Below are 13,339 nucleotides of genomic sequence, written 5' to 3'. Positions count from 1 at the left end.
TATATTCCAGGACGCAGTTGTGAAACAAGTAAAGGCATTACATGTGAAAACTTTGAAAGTTAACTACAGCAAACATCAGGGCAATAATAATTACCAGAGATTGGTTAAAAAGATCAAAGCGAATGGGACTGTGATTGTCAGGCAATCAGATAAAGGGGGTAATATCGTGCTTTGGCCTAGAACACTATATCTTGAAGAAGCCTACCTCCAATTAAATGATCCTGAATGTTACAGACATTGTGATGCAAATGCACTTAGCAAAGCTAAAACTGATTTTCATTCTCTCTTGATGGGTTGGCGTTCCAGCGGGCTTATCAGCATGGATGAACTGAAATGCCTCAAGAATGACCATCCGATCACCCCGGTGCTGTACCTTATTCCAAAGGTACATAAAAATGCGAAAAAGCCGCCGGGTAGACCCATCATTTCGGCATGTGGGGGATTGTTAGAGAAAGCCACCACCTATATTGACTTGTTCCTCCAAGAGCATGTGTTGGCATTGCCTTCATATATCCAGGACTCTAGCGACTTGATGAGGAAACTAACTGACTTAGAGTGGTGTGATGATTTCCTATTGATTACCCTTGACGTGTCATCTCTCTATACGAGCATTTTACATGCAGATGGATTGAGGGCATCAGAGTTTTTTCTTGGCAAGCGACCAATAGAACTGTTCGAGCATAATAAGATGTTGCTCGCCATGATTAGTTTTTGTTTGCATCACAATTACTTTATGTTTCTGAATCGCTATTACCAACAAGTCAGAGGGGTTGCCATGGGGGCCTGTTTCTCTCCTAGTTATGCCTGTTTGCATATGGGGTACTGGGAGAGACAGGTCCTCAATGGCATTCACCACGACATCTGTAGCCGCCATATCATTCGATGGTACAGATACATCGATGACATTTTAATGATATGGAGAGGTACCTATGATCAAGCTGTTAGTTTCATTGATGTTTTGAACAATAATGCATATAACTTGTCCTTCACATCGCATATCAGCCAGAAAACAGCAGATTTTCTTGATGTTACTCTTGAGGTCAGTCAGGGCAAACTTGAAACCAGGCTTTACAGAAAGCCCACTGCGGGCAATACCATTTTGCACGCTGACAGTCACCATCCTCCGCATTTAATTCGCAGCATCCCCTATGGGGAGATGCTTAGAATTAGGCGAGTCTGTAGTACAGATTCCCATTGTAAGGAGGCACAAGCAGCAAGCAAATTAAGGTTTCTAGCCAGGGGCTACAAAGAACATCTTATTGATATAGCTATCAGGAAAGCTAATGCCCTATCCCGAAGTGAAGCTCTGACCCACAGAAAACATCAGAAAAGCCCTGTAGCCAGTAGTGAACCTCCTGTCAGACTCATCTGGACCTATAACAGTCAGCATGGGGCGCTGAGAAAAATCATTAATCAACACTGGAATCTTATTAAATTAGATCCGGTGATTGGTGAACACATGCCGAATAGACCTGCGATCACTTTTAAGAAGGCGTTTTCGCTGCAAGACGCACTAGTTAAATCCAGTCCGGAGGTGATCCCACCTAAAAATTGGCTAGCAGCGAGCCGTGGTTTCAGGAAGTGTTCTAGCTGTAAAGCTTGCTCTCAAGGGCTTAATAAATCTGAGTTCTTGACAGCTTTCTCTTCAGTGCCCCGTAAAATTACTAAGCAGTTAACCTGTAAATCTGAGTATGTGGTGTATGTCCTGGAGTGCCCATGTGGCCTGCAATATATTGGTAGTACCAAATTGCAGGTCCACAAGAGGGTGCTCCAGCACATACGGGCTATCAATACGAACGATGCCACATATCCTGTAGCCAGGCATTTTAAGGAGTTCCATAATAATAACAGTGGGCTCCTTAGATACTATGCCATAGATGCCATTGGCCCACTCAGGAGGGGAGGTAATAGAGAAGGGATCTTGAGGGCTCTTGAGACCAGATATATTCTGGAGATGGACAGTAAAAGTCCCAATGGTCTTAATTCCACGGAGGACTTCTATACATGTTTATAGTACAAATTTCTGTCTGTCTTCCCAGTTTTTACTTATACCCCCCATCAGCTAAACTGTTTTGTGCTTGCCTGTTTTTGCCTTTTGTGTCTGAATTATAGGCCAGGAAGTCTGATCATTCTTATATGTCTAGTCATGCCTGTTTACTGTAAAAATAATCCTCACTAGGCATATAGCTGCATTTTACAAACATCAATACCAGGAAGACTTGTGTTCTTCCCTTTTTTTAAATATTCACTTGTTTACTATAGTAGCAGTAACAACGATATTGGGCATTAAGGGCATCATTGATCTAAGATATGTGCCACTGTGTTTTTTTTTGGGTCGTTTGTTATCCGGTGTACATTTATAGACAACTGTCCAAGTTTTGGCAATAATTTGTAAGATACTTATTGTATATAGATGTATATAGATGAAATTTGTGTATATATTTTACAATTAAGTTAGAGGGCCATCTTAGTGTTAATTAGTGGCTAGGACATTAGGTGTGGTTGTAATTTTGATTGAATTGTATTATACATGAAATTTCGAACAGCAACACGCATTGTAATGAATGAACATGCACTGTGGGAATTCCCATTTAACCCTCTTTTTCAAAAATCTTAAATCCAGCATCTTACATATGTACCCGGATTTTTAGCACTGTATTCAAACAGACATATATTTTTTAAGACCTTACTTAAGATAGTCTTGGTTGCCCGCCAATGTACCTTTAAATGATTAATTTAACAGCTGTGTTGCATATTCCAATGGTTTCAGGAGCAACCAATCAATGAGGTTGTTGTTACTGCACTAGCACTTTAAATTCACGCAACTCTTTCGGTGCACCATGTGACCAAGCCCTCTGTGTAGGGCGAAACGTTATCCTGCCATGGTGTGCTGTTAATAAAAAACTCACCAGCACTCTGGGTCTTCCGTGTTCTTGTTGTTTGCCAGCCGAGGATTTATGGCGCGGCGTCTATGCAGGAGTACAAGTGCGGAAATATATATATATATATATATATATATATATATATATATATATTACCTACTGGCGGTCGCCAGTAGGTATATATAGTTAGGATTTTTTCTCTATGGGATTTTTGAAAATTCTATGTCTAATAACTTTGGCGTTTGTGGACGGAATTGGCTGAAATTTTCAGGAAAATGGCACATTTTGTTTCTGAGCAGCCCTTGAAAATTTGGGGGGGGTTCGTCAAGGGGGGGCCGAGAAAAAAGGGGGGTCCCAAAACGTGTTTTTAACATTGAGTTTTCCATAGGGCGGTTGGCCTCACTTTTAGCCCGAACGGCTGAATGGATTTGCACGAAACTTGGCAAAATTGTAGGGACTGGTAGCCCGATGTGCCTTTTGTAGGTCTCAATATATGTGCTACAGTGGATTTTGAGAAATTAACGTTTAAAAAAAGATATATATCTGTAACAGCGGACCGGGCAGCGCTCCAGTACGCATACTTTTCGCGCAACGGAGCTTTGTGAAGCGAAGCTGATTGGTTCTCCGGCGTCTGTAAACATTCCAAACAGTCCGTAGCGGCCGCCATCTTGTCTCTCGGTAGGATCGAGAGAGAAGAGGAGGCCAAAGCGAAGGGGCAAATGACCATAAGGGGGCATAGTAGATCCTCGCTGACCCCCTAGGTTTGATGTGGAGGTTTTAAAAGGGCCCCGCGGGGCAAAAAAAAATAATAATAATAATAATCGAACGGCTGAATGGATTTGCACGAAACTTGGTAAAATATTAGGGACTGGTAGCCCGATGTGCCTTTGCTAGGTCTCAATATATGTGCTCCAGTGGATTTTGAGAAATTAACGTTCAAAAAAAGATATATATCTGTAACAGCGCTCCGCTTCGTGTACTTTTCGCGTTACGGAGGTTTGCGAAGCTGATTGGTTCTTCGGCGTCTGTAAACATTCCAAACAGTCCGTAGCGGCAGCCATCTTGTCTCTCGGTAGGATCGAGAGACAAGAGGAGGCCAAAGCGAAGGGGCAAATGACCATAAGGGGGCATAGTAGATCGTCCCTGACCCCCTAGGTTTGATGTGGAGGCTTTGAAAGGGTCTCACAGGGCAAAAAAAAATATACCGTTTTTTTAGTTTTTTTGCGTGGAGTGCGCCCGGTTCGCGAACCGGGAAGCGTTCTGGGGAGCGTACTTTCTTGAAAATTTGTGAAAAAAGTTAGAGTAAAATAATAATTGTGAGTGATCAGATGTAGGGTAGCTCTGAGAAGAGCTTTTGGGTTTATGGTACATTTAGGTACTTATAAGTAGGTACCAATGCACAGTCTTAAATTCAGAGTGAAAATTCTGTTGCCCTCATCTGAGAAGTGAACTCCATCTCCTCTGTAGATATCTTGCATGTAGTAACGCAAGTTATTGTTGTACAGGGAGCCCATTCCATGGTCTCTCATGTAAGCTGAAACAGATTTGTTTACATGCTTCCTCGATTTCTCAATTTGTGGACAAAATTGGTTCGACCACCTCCATTTTTGTCTTTGGCATATATTTGAATATACCAAGGCAGTCTGAGGAAAAAGTGCCATCAATTGCTCAAAGGTGTCCTTTAAAAGCATTTCCAGACCTACCCCAGTCAAAGTGCCCAAATTATTACCTCCACAGTGCACAATTAACAGGTCAGGTTTTGGCAAATGCATAAAGGTTTTCACCAATGGTATCAATTGGTGACATTTTAATCCTCTGTGGCCAAACCACTTAATTTCCACATCTTGTAAATTGAGGTTAGGTAAATTCCTGTTTTCAGCGTACCTTTGAGCCCAATAGATATAACTATGTCCAACAATCCAGACAGAAAACATGGCGAGAGAAGGTTCTCCTGCAGTCAGATGAAGTGTGGCAATGAAATGGCAGTTGAAAAAATGAGAGTGTAAAATGAAAAAAACTGAGGAGTTTCTGTGTTAATGAAGCAGTAAGAGTGATTGGTGGATTTTGATTGCTGAAAACAGAAAGTTAGTGTGCATGGATGAGTTCGTTGAAAGATGTATTTTGAGTGGCGAAGAAAAAATCATTAAATGAAAGAATGCTCTGGATATGCAGGTGCACTGAGAGTTCAGAGTTCAATTGCAACATTGTTGTGTGAACTTGGAAACACCAGAGGTCTTGCAAGAGGTGGTTGCTATGCAGAAAAAGCAGAGAGGGGGCAGGGTTTTGCTTTGAAAAAAGTGAGGGAAGAGTTTTGATTGGTGTGACATGAGAGATATGTGTGAGGAATTACAGCATTTCTGTGCTTTTGATAGCTGCAGACTCTGGAGTGCATACCTTTTGCTCTGCTGAAGACAAATTGGTGTGTTTCTGAGACTGTTTTGAAACTCAAAGTATGAATATATAAAAAAAAAGAAAATCGTTTTTGAGGTAAAGGAATGTTTTCAAAATTTATGTGCGCCATATGCCCCCAAATTTCTTTTTCGGGGGTGCAGCAGGGTGTTCTTGAGACACCCCTGCACCCTCGGAAAAATTCGTAATTTGCGATGAGGTAATTGCTAATCGCAAATTGCACCTTCATTCCTATGGGCCTCCTGCTGCATGGAAATGAATGGGTAATTTGTAATTAGCAAATAGGTCATCGCAAACTAGGAATGGTAAAGAATCGCTATTTATTCCTTAAAGTTCGCTATTTAGGAAATGCAAAAAACTTTGATGATACATATGGCGGTTCATCTCTAACAAGATAAGAAGCATAGGGATAGATTTATGATGACTGGCGCATCACCAGGGATGTGTTAGTCATTCTGTGCCGCTGTTCCGTCACCTATGGTGTGCTGCATTTACAATGCGGCGCATCATGGGGCAAAAACAGCACAGATGCGTGACGTATCTGTGCCGTAAAGGTGGCGCATTGCTGGAGTTGTATCGCAAGTGTGATGAAGCTCCAGCAAGGCTCAGGGGTGCCCCTGTCGCAGGGTTTCTGTTCTCACACAGAACTGTGGACAGAGGATTGGAACCTCGGCGAATTAGGGTGTCCCAAAACTCACCTTAGTAATCAAAACCCTTTAGCAAGCTAGGTACAGTGTCACATTGGATATAACAAACTCTCAATGTTTAGACAATCCAGAATATGAACTTATAGTACCTCAGGATACGTGGAACTCATGAACAGTCAGTCGTTATATATTTCTTAGAAACCAGAACATGGAGTTAAGAAGAACACATGTGTATTTGAAATGTTTATTTACTAATGCCGTCTTCTCAGGCGTAGTATCTTATATAATACAAGTACACATATTATCAGTAGCAAAATTACCAGCATAGTTACTAGTACATAAAAAGCGAATGGTGACAGTATGTTAACATGCTGTAAATGAATAAGAGTTAGCAACACTTATAAGCAGCCGCGGGCCGTGGAGGGAGTTACGGTGGGGCAGGGAGGCGGGGAGGGGGAGGGGCAGGGTGGAGAGGGCTCCACCCTGCCCCTCCCCCTCCCCGCCTCCCTGCCCCACCGTAACTCCCTCCACGGCCCGCGGCTGCTTATATCTCACCCTCCCTAATACACATATTATATTATTTGCTAAGAAGGTCTCTTTGTGTTGGTTTAGGACGTGCCCATACTTTAGTGTCTTAGATTTGAACGAATCACATCAGCATACACCAGCTCTCTCTTCATGTGAACCGCATCAACTGTTGTGTATGTGTGTTCGGCAAAGCAATATAAAACCCGCCTCATGCTCAGAATTGGCAGAAGTTGCACTTATGTTATGAGTATGAAGTCGTGGAGATCAGACCTCATAACAATTCTGTATCGTGTTGTTCTTGAAACTTCAGCACTCGCTGTACAGATATAGTTTAACAAGCAAAGCAGATAGTAGAGCAAGAACATATTATTCTCATGTAAACCACGATGAACTACTAGGTTGAAAGCTAAAGCAACAACTAAGTGTCGTGTGCAGAAGTTGCAAAAAAGGAAAAATGGCGTTTAAACCGGTAATGAGCCCATGCTAACTTAACACGGTGTAAAGATATCCAGGACCTAGATGACACCTCCCCATGATCCGGAAACGAACTGAATAAGATAATAGAAGTGCCATCTCATGAGAGCAGATTGCAAGTTTATATGTGGACGGTCCGCAGGGTAAAGCATTAAAAACTAGGAAAATTTAATGCTAAAGAAAAATAAAACAGCCAAGTACTTTATCGAGTCTTAAGCCAATAGGCAAGCTAAATAATAAAAACTTGACAAATAAGTCAATGAATTGTCAATGAAATGCTAGTACTCAGCATATCAAACATGAAAAAGGTCTATGACATAACTGTGTATGCAAAATAAGCTGCAACAGCCTCCAATAGGAAGTCACCGTCTTCATCCGAAAAGAGTTCAGCCATCCAATTTAAAAGCGGAAAAGAACATACGTGCTCTCCCAGCACCGGATCCTCTATCACCATCAGAGGACAGCTCGGTGGGTTTTCAAGAAAGCTCTGTTCCAAGAAAGACTGTGTTGCCGCCAGTAAATTCCAGGGACCAATTAGTCCATGCATCAATGCCACAGCCATAATCCTTTCGCCAGGACAAACCAACTCGTGAGTAATGATAGGAGTCATCAGCTGATTAAAGTCGACGTCAGGAGAAACCGGTCCGCAGAGACACAAATCAATGGCCCAATCGAAATCACAGGTCAGGCAGTGAAATACAGGCTGGACACAGGTGAAGTAGGAGAATCAAAAAGATAATCCATATGCCGTGCTTAATATCGCCAACGGCATTGTGCCATAATATTCTAGCATGCGATTGCGGAACAGTGTCAGCAGCTGCAGGGCGGGAGCTTGCACAGGAGGGACATCCATATTTAAAAATGTAAAAAAGCACAAGAGCGTCCGCTGGTAATGCAAGTAAAAATGGGAATCCACGAAGCAGAGTGGAAAAAATAGAATGAAAGAAGCAGGGATGACTCCAAAGATTTTCTCAAATGAAGTCACGAGACCACTGGTAACAACTTTAAAAAAGTGCGCCAGGGCCTTTGTGGAGGACGCGTTAAAGATAGTCCGAACCATCTTGCTGAAATGGAAAGGCAAATCTGTATTGAAAAGGGTCTGCACCTCTGTACGGGTGTTCGCTATGTGAAGCACGAAAGTTTCAGGGGCCGAACTCAAGGCCACCTCTCTCTGAGACAAAAGAGCTCTTATTCTTGCCATGCCGTTGAAATCTGCTCCCAAGGTTGGTATTTGTGGCGAGATTGAAAACTCCCTATGTTCATGTGTGGGAGGAAATAGAACATTTCTGCAGCAAATAACCCGTTCACTTACTGTTACGATAAAAGGAATACTTTTAATTAACCCAGAACAATCTTCATTATTGAGCATCAAATAACTACCATTTTCCAACAACTTGAACGTGGGGATGATAGCAGGAACTGGCGTGCCTTGCAACACGCAAGCCATATTTGGTCGGTGTTTGTTGCATGAACCGTGTAACTGTATGTGCCTACACATTAGTGAATGATGTGGCGTCTCAGTGCATTCCTCTCCATTCAGATAAACTTCTTGATCATCTTTGAAACATCTGTATGTGTATGGAAGCGACCAGACCTCATGAAGAAAAGCACTACCTAAAGGTTCATAACGACCTATTGGTATATATTTCATACAATTTGAAAACTTATATAAAGCAAAAGGCAGCGTTATTAAACCGTGGATAAGGCACGTTGCCAAAAAACCCACAATCCTCTGCTGATGATGTCACTGAGCATGTCATGAATGATGTAATATGTGACATCATCAGCAGTGGATTACGGGTAATAGTATCTCTAGTTTACTCCCTTATAGCTGTCTTTCTTTTAACATAAGTGTCTGTTTCCTTCCCTTATACTTACTGTTCTTTTTAAAAAAAAAATTTTTTGGTTCACTTCCGGTTCGCGTACCGGCGAGCGAACTGGGAAGCGAACTACGAGAAATAGAGGTTGGCACAGTTCCAAATATTGTACCAATTTTTTAATAACGGGGAGGTAGTTCTGAAAAGAACTTTTTTTTTTATTGTTTTTGTTGTTTTATATTTTTTTTATTATTTTTCTGAACACTTTTTTACTTTTTTTGAATTTTTCTGAACAGTTTTATATTTTTTGGGGTTTTTCTTGGAGGGGGCAATGAAAACGATTCATTGTAAAGGGCTCAACAGGAGCAACAAAACAAAAAAAAAGTATTTATTATTTTGGGCGTTTCGTACAAACTTGCATATGATAGTCAATAGCTCTGTTGATCAGAGTGATGCTTCTTTCTCCGTAGCAAATGAATCCATCGCAATGTACGCAGACGTGTTTTACTTCACCAAATCTCATTTGTATATTTGGCACTATCTCCCTGCCCTCTGGTCCCGTTACTTCCGGTACAACAGATCTTCTGGCCATAATAGGGAGATTATCTAGGTCGTTCCGAAACTGTGCAGCACTGTAGTTGTTAGGATGCCACCTAGTCATATGGCGATGCATTGTGTAGTTTCCGAAACTGTATTTTTTCTCGGTCCCTCTGGACAGTCTATCTTGACATATAAGGCAAGTTACGTATCTTGCATTTACTTTTTTCTGACCTTTGGGAATTTAAAAAAATTGCCAAATGAAGTTTTCTTTCCGGTGAGACGTCCTGGGCTCCTCAGGCAAAAACTGCCTCTCTTCGTGCTCGTCGTCCTGTTCCTCTTCTTCCTCTTCTTGTTGAATTATAACTTGAGCAGGTGGTCCACTCTTCCTTGGATGTGGTGGAGGTGGTGGGGAAGCACCAGCTGAAGCTACTAAAGAAGCCATTGCTCACTGGTAACAAAGGGTCTTTCTCTCACAATGATGAAAGTCAGAGTGAGGAAAGAAGGAGGGATTTTCATCATTTGGGAAAAACAAGAGTTCTCAACCAATGAAAAGTGTTCATTTTAGATTATATGACCTAGTCTTACATCATTAGGAAACCAAAAGTGAAATGAACCAATGAAAAGTGTTATTACCAAGTCACATGACCTGCTGTGTTTACGTTAAGCGCTTTGCAGGGCCTCCCGGTTTGCTTCCAGAAACCTGCGCTTTGCGACTCGCTTCGCGTACCAGTTCGCTAACGTAGCACGTCATATGACGTATCACGCGACAACGTGAAACGTCATGCGGACGGGAGGCGTCACGATGTTGTTTTCTAACGCGGCAGTTGCGGTAAAGAAACGTTTACCGGCTCGCGGTCTATTTCGCGGCATCAAGGTCAGCTAACGGGAAGCTTCCCGATTCGCGAAGCGGGAACGAAGAAAATAAAACAAAAAAAAAATATTTTAAAAAAAAATTATTCATAAACATATAAAATATATTTTTGGATTTAAAGAAGAATACATTTTACAGCTACAGATATTAGCTGTTAAAAAACCGATGAAATTCACTGAAAAAACCATAGGTTATAGACCATATATAGTTAGGAATTAGCATTTACAAAACCTTGAAAATTCACTGAAAAAACCATAGGTTATAGACCATATATAGTTAGGAATTGGCATTTACAAAACCTTATTTTACTCACACAAAACCATTGAAATTCCATATATAGTTAGTTGCACCCGCAATCCACTGCTGATGATGTCACATATTACATCATTCATGACATGGTCAGTGACATCACTGATGACATCACTGATGACATCTCAAATGACATCACTGATGACATCTCATTTGACATCAATGACCACATCATTGATGATATCATTCATGTGACAATACAATGCATCTCCTCACATTTTAATATAACCTCTGTTTCACCCAGTGTTAAATACAGAGTATAATTTTTGAAACCATTGACACACCAATACTAGTTACTACATACGCACTCACTGATTCCTATGTCTACACACACATTCACTCATTTACCCATACAATCATTCATACATACAATCACTCATCTTTACAACACTATCATATGCACTCATACACCTATACAGACTCTCACACTCGACAGCGTTCTCACATTATCAGCCTCGCTGCAGCTCGCTTCTCTATATGCTCCAGTGGTTTCTCTGGAACCCATCCTACTAAGGAAAATACACGGACTAAATTTGACTTTCAAGCACTGTACCTCCCGCTGCTCAAGGGCAATTTGTACTGCAATCAATTTTCACGGCCGCTCCTGCCGTGGGGATGAGCACCGTTTTCAGACCAGAAAAGAAAAAGCTGTGGAGTGGAACCTTTCCAAACCACGAAGCACAGCGCTCTCTTGCATTAATGGAAGCCTGTTTCTCTGGAACCCATCCTACTAAGGAAAATACACGGACTAAATTTGACTTTCAAGCACTGTACCTACTAAAGGATGTGAATGATACTCACCATGATGACTACAAGTCCCAGAAATCCCGGCGGGTCGTTGTTGCCACGCCCACTACTAAGTGTGATGATATGAAATAAAAGAAAGTGAATGGTGAGCCTCACAGTGTTTGCTTTGTCTGCCCAAGAAGAAGAGGCGCAATGCCTCGAAACGCGTCGGCTTTGTACAACCATTACAGGGCGCAGAGAAGCGAGCTGCAGCGAGGCTGATAATGTGAGAACGCTGTCGAGTGCCCTCCCGCTGCTCAAGGGCAATTTGTACTGCAATCAATTTTCACGGCCGCTCCTGCCGTGGGGATGAGCACCGTTTTCAGACCAGAAAAGAAAAAGCTGTGGAGTGGAACCTTTCCAAACCACGAAGCACAGCGCTCTCTTGCATTAATGGAAGCCTGTTTCTCTGGAACCCATCCTACTAAGGAAAATACACGGACTAAATTTGACTTTCAAGCACTGTACCTACTAAAGGATGTGAATGATACTCACCATGATGACTACAAGTCCCAGAAATCCCGGCGGGTCGTTGTTGCCACGCCCACTACTAAGTGTGATGATATGAAATAAAAGAAAGTGAATGGTGAGCCTCACAGTGTTTGCTTTGTCTGCCCAAGAAGAAGAGGCGCAATGCCTCGAAACGCGTCGGCTTTGTACAACCATTACAGGGCGCAGAGAAGCGAGCTGCAGCGAGGCTGATAATGTGAGAACGCTGTCGAGTGCCCTCCCGCTGCTCAAGGGCAATTTGTACTGCAATATATATATATATATATATATATATATATCATCCCTCTGTGCCGTGGAGACTGCTGGTGGTGGATCTCACCGAGTTGCTTTGATAGAAAAAAAACATATATCCATACTAATATTATAAAGAGAGAGCCCAAACCTTTGAATCGGGTAATTTCAGTAACCAGCGCACCAATCACAACACCCAATACAGCGTTGGAAAAAGCAGTTGCAGCAGAAGGACATAAGCTATGCAGACGGATAAAAAAATGTATTAAAAAAATTGCAAAAAAATCCATACTATACTATTACTATTACTATCTATACTACTAATATAAAGCGAGAACTGTGAACCTTTGAGGCGGGTAAACTCGGGAACCACAGCGCCAATCCAAACACCCAATCATCATTGGAATTGTCAGGGTCTGCAGAGTGACATAGGTTATATACCACAAAAAATATACGTTCCTTAAAAAATATACGTTCCAAAAAAAAGAAGTCCCTTGGAAGTAGCGCCGGCCGTGTGCGCTAACGACGTGCGTGCTGACATCATCAGGAGCGCTTGGAGGAGCGGCGGACAGGAGCGCGGGGAAGAGCGGTGAACTTTGGCGGACTGGAGCGGGCTGAGGTAGGTCAAGCAAGGGGAGGAGCAGTTAACTTCAAAGCGCGGGGAGGAGCGGTAAACTTTGGCGGACTGCCTGCGCGATGACTGATTGCCCCCGGAGGGTCAAGCAAGGGGAGGAGTGGTAAACTTTGGCGTACTGGAGCGGGCTGTTTGGAGCGCGGGGAGGAGTGGTAAAGTTTGGCGGACTGCCTGCGCGAAGCCTGATTGCCCCGGACAACGTCGGGGCGGGCTGCTAGTATATATATATATATATATATATATATATATATATATATATATATATATATATAGTACTTACTGACATATTGGAAATGAGAACGTTAAAGGCTGCCAGCTTCCGGAATTTGACAAGAGAAACTCGAACACTTTTACAGATTCCAGGAAGTTATTTAAAGTGCACACAAGGTGAACATAGAGCTGAAGAGAATACTCTTAATGTTACAAAAACGCTTACTTTTTCCACAAGAAAATGCCATGATGATTATATTGGCAATTACAAACACGAAAGATAAAAGACTACAAAAGTGACTCTTTCATGTTTAGGTAATTGGCTACACTTGCGGAGAGAGTTTAAAAGTAAAGGAAAAAATCAGTGCATTTCTTGTTGACAAAGGCTGAGTCCACAGCCGAAACACGTTTTAATGCAAGTGTGGCTGGTGAATAAAAGAGCTTATTCCCAGATCTGAGTGCAGAACTTCTCTTGATGGAGCGAAAATTTT

General features: G+C 42.1%; 1 protein-coding gene across 4 annotated transcripts in view; it reads left to right on the top strand.

Moving 5' to 3' along the window:
* Nucleotides 1-13,339, top strand: part of EPHA10 (EPH receptor A10) — a 1,640,855-nt gene that overhangs the window by 1,167,460 nt on the left and 460,056 nt on the right. The gene's annotated exons all lie outside the window — the stretch shown is intronic.

Source organism: Lissotriton helveticus, chromosome 3_1, assembly GCF_964261635.1.
Source record: "Lissotriton helveticus chromosome 3_1, aLisHel1.1, whole genome shotgun sequence".
Classification (NCBI taxonomy): Eukaryota; Metazoa; Chordata; class Amphibia; order Caudata; family Salamandridae; genus Lissotriton; species Lissotriton helveticus.
Note: the sequence above shows the minus strand (reverse complement) of the source record. Positions and strands in the feature narration are given on the sequence as shown.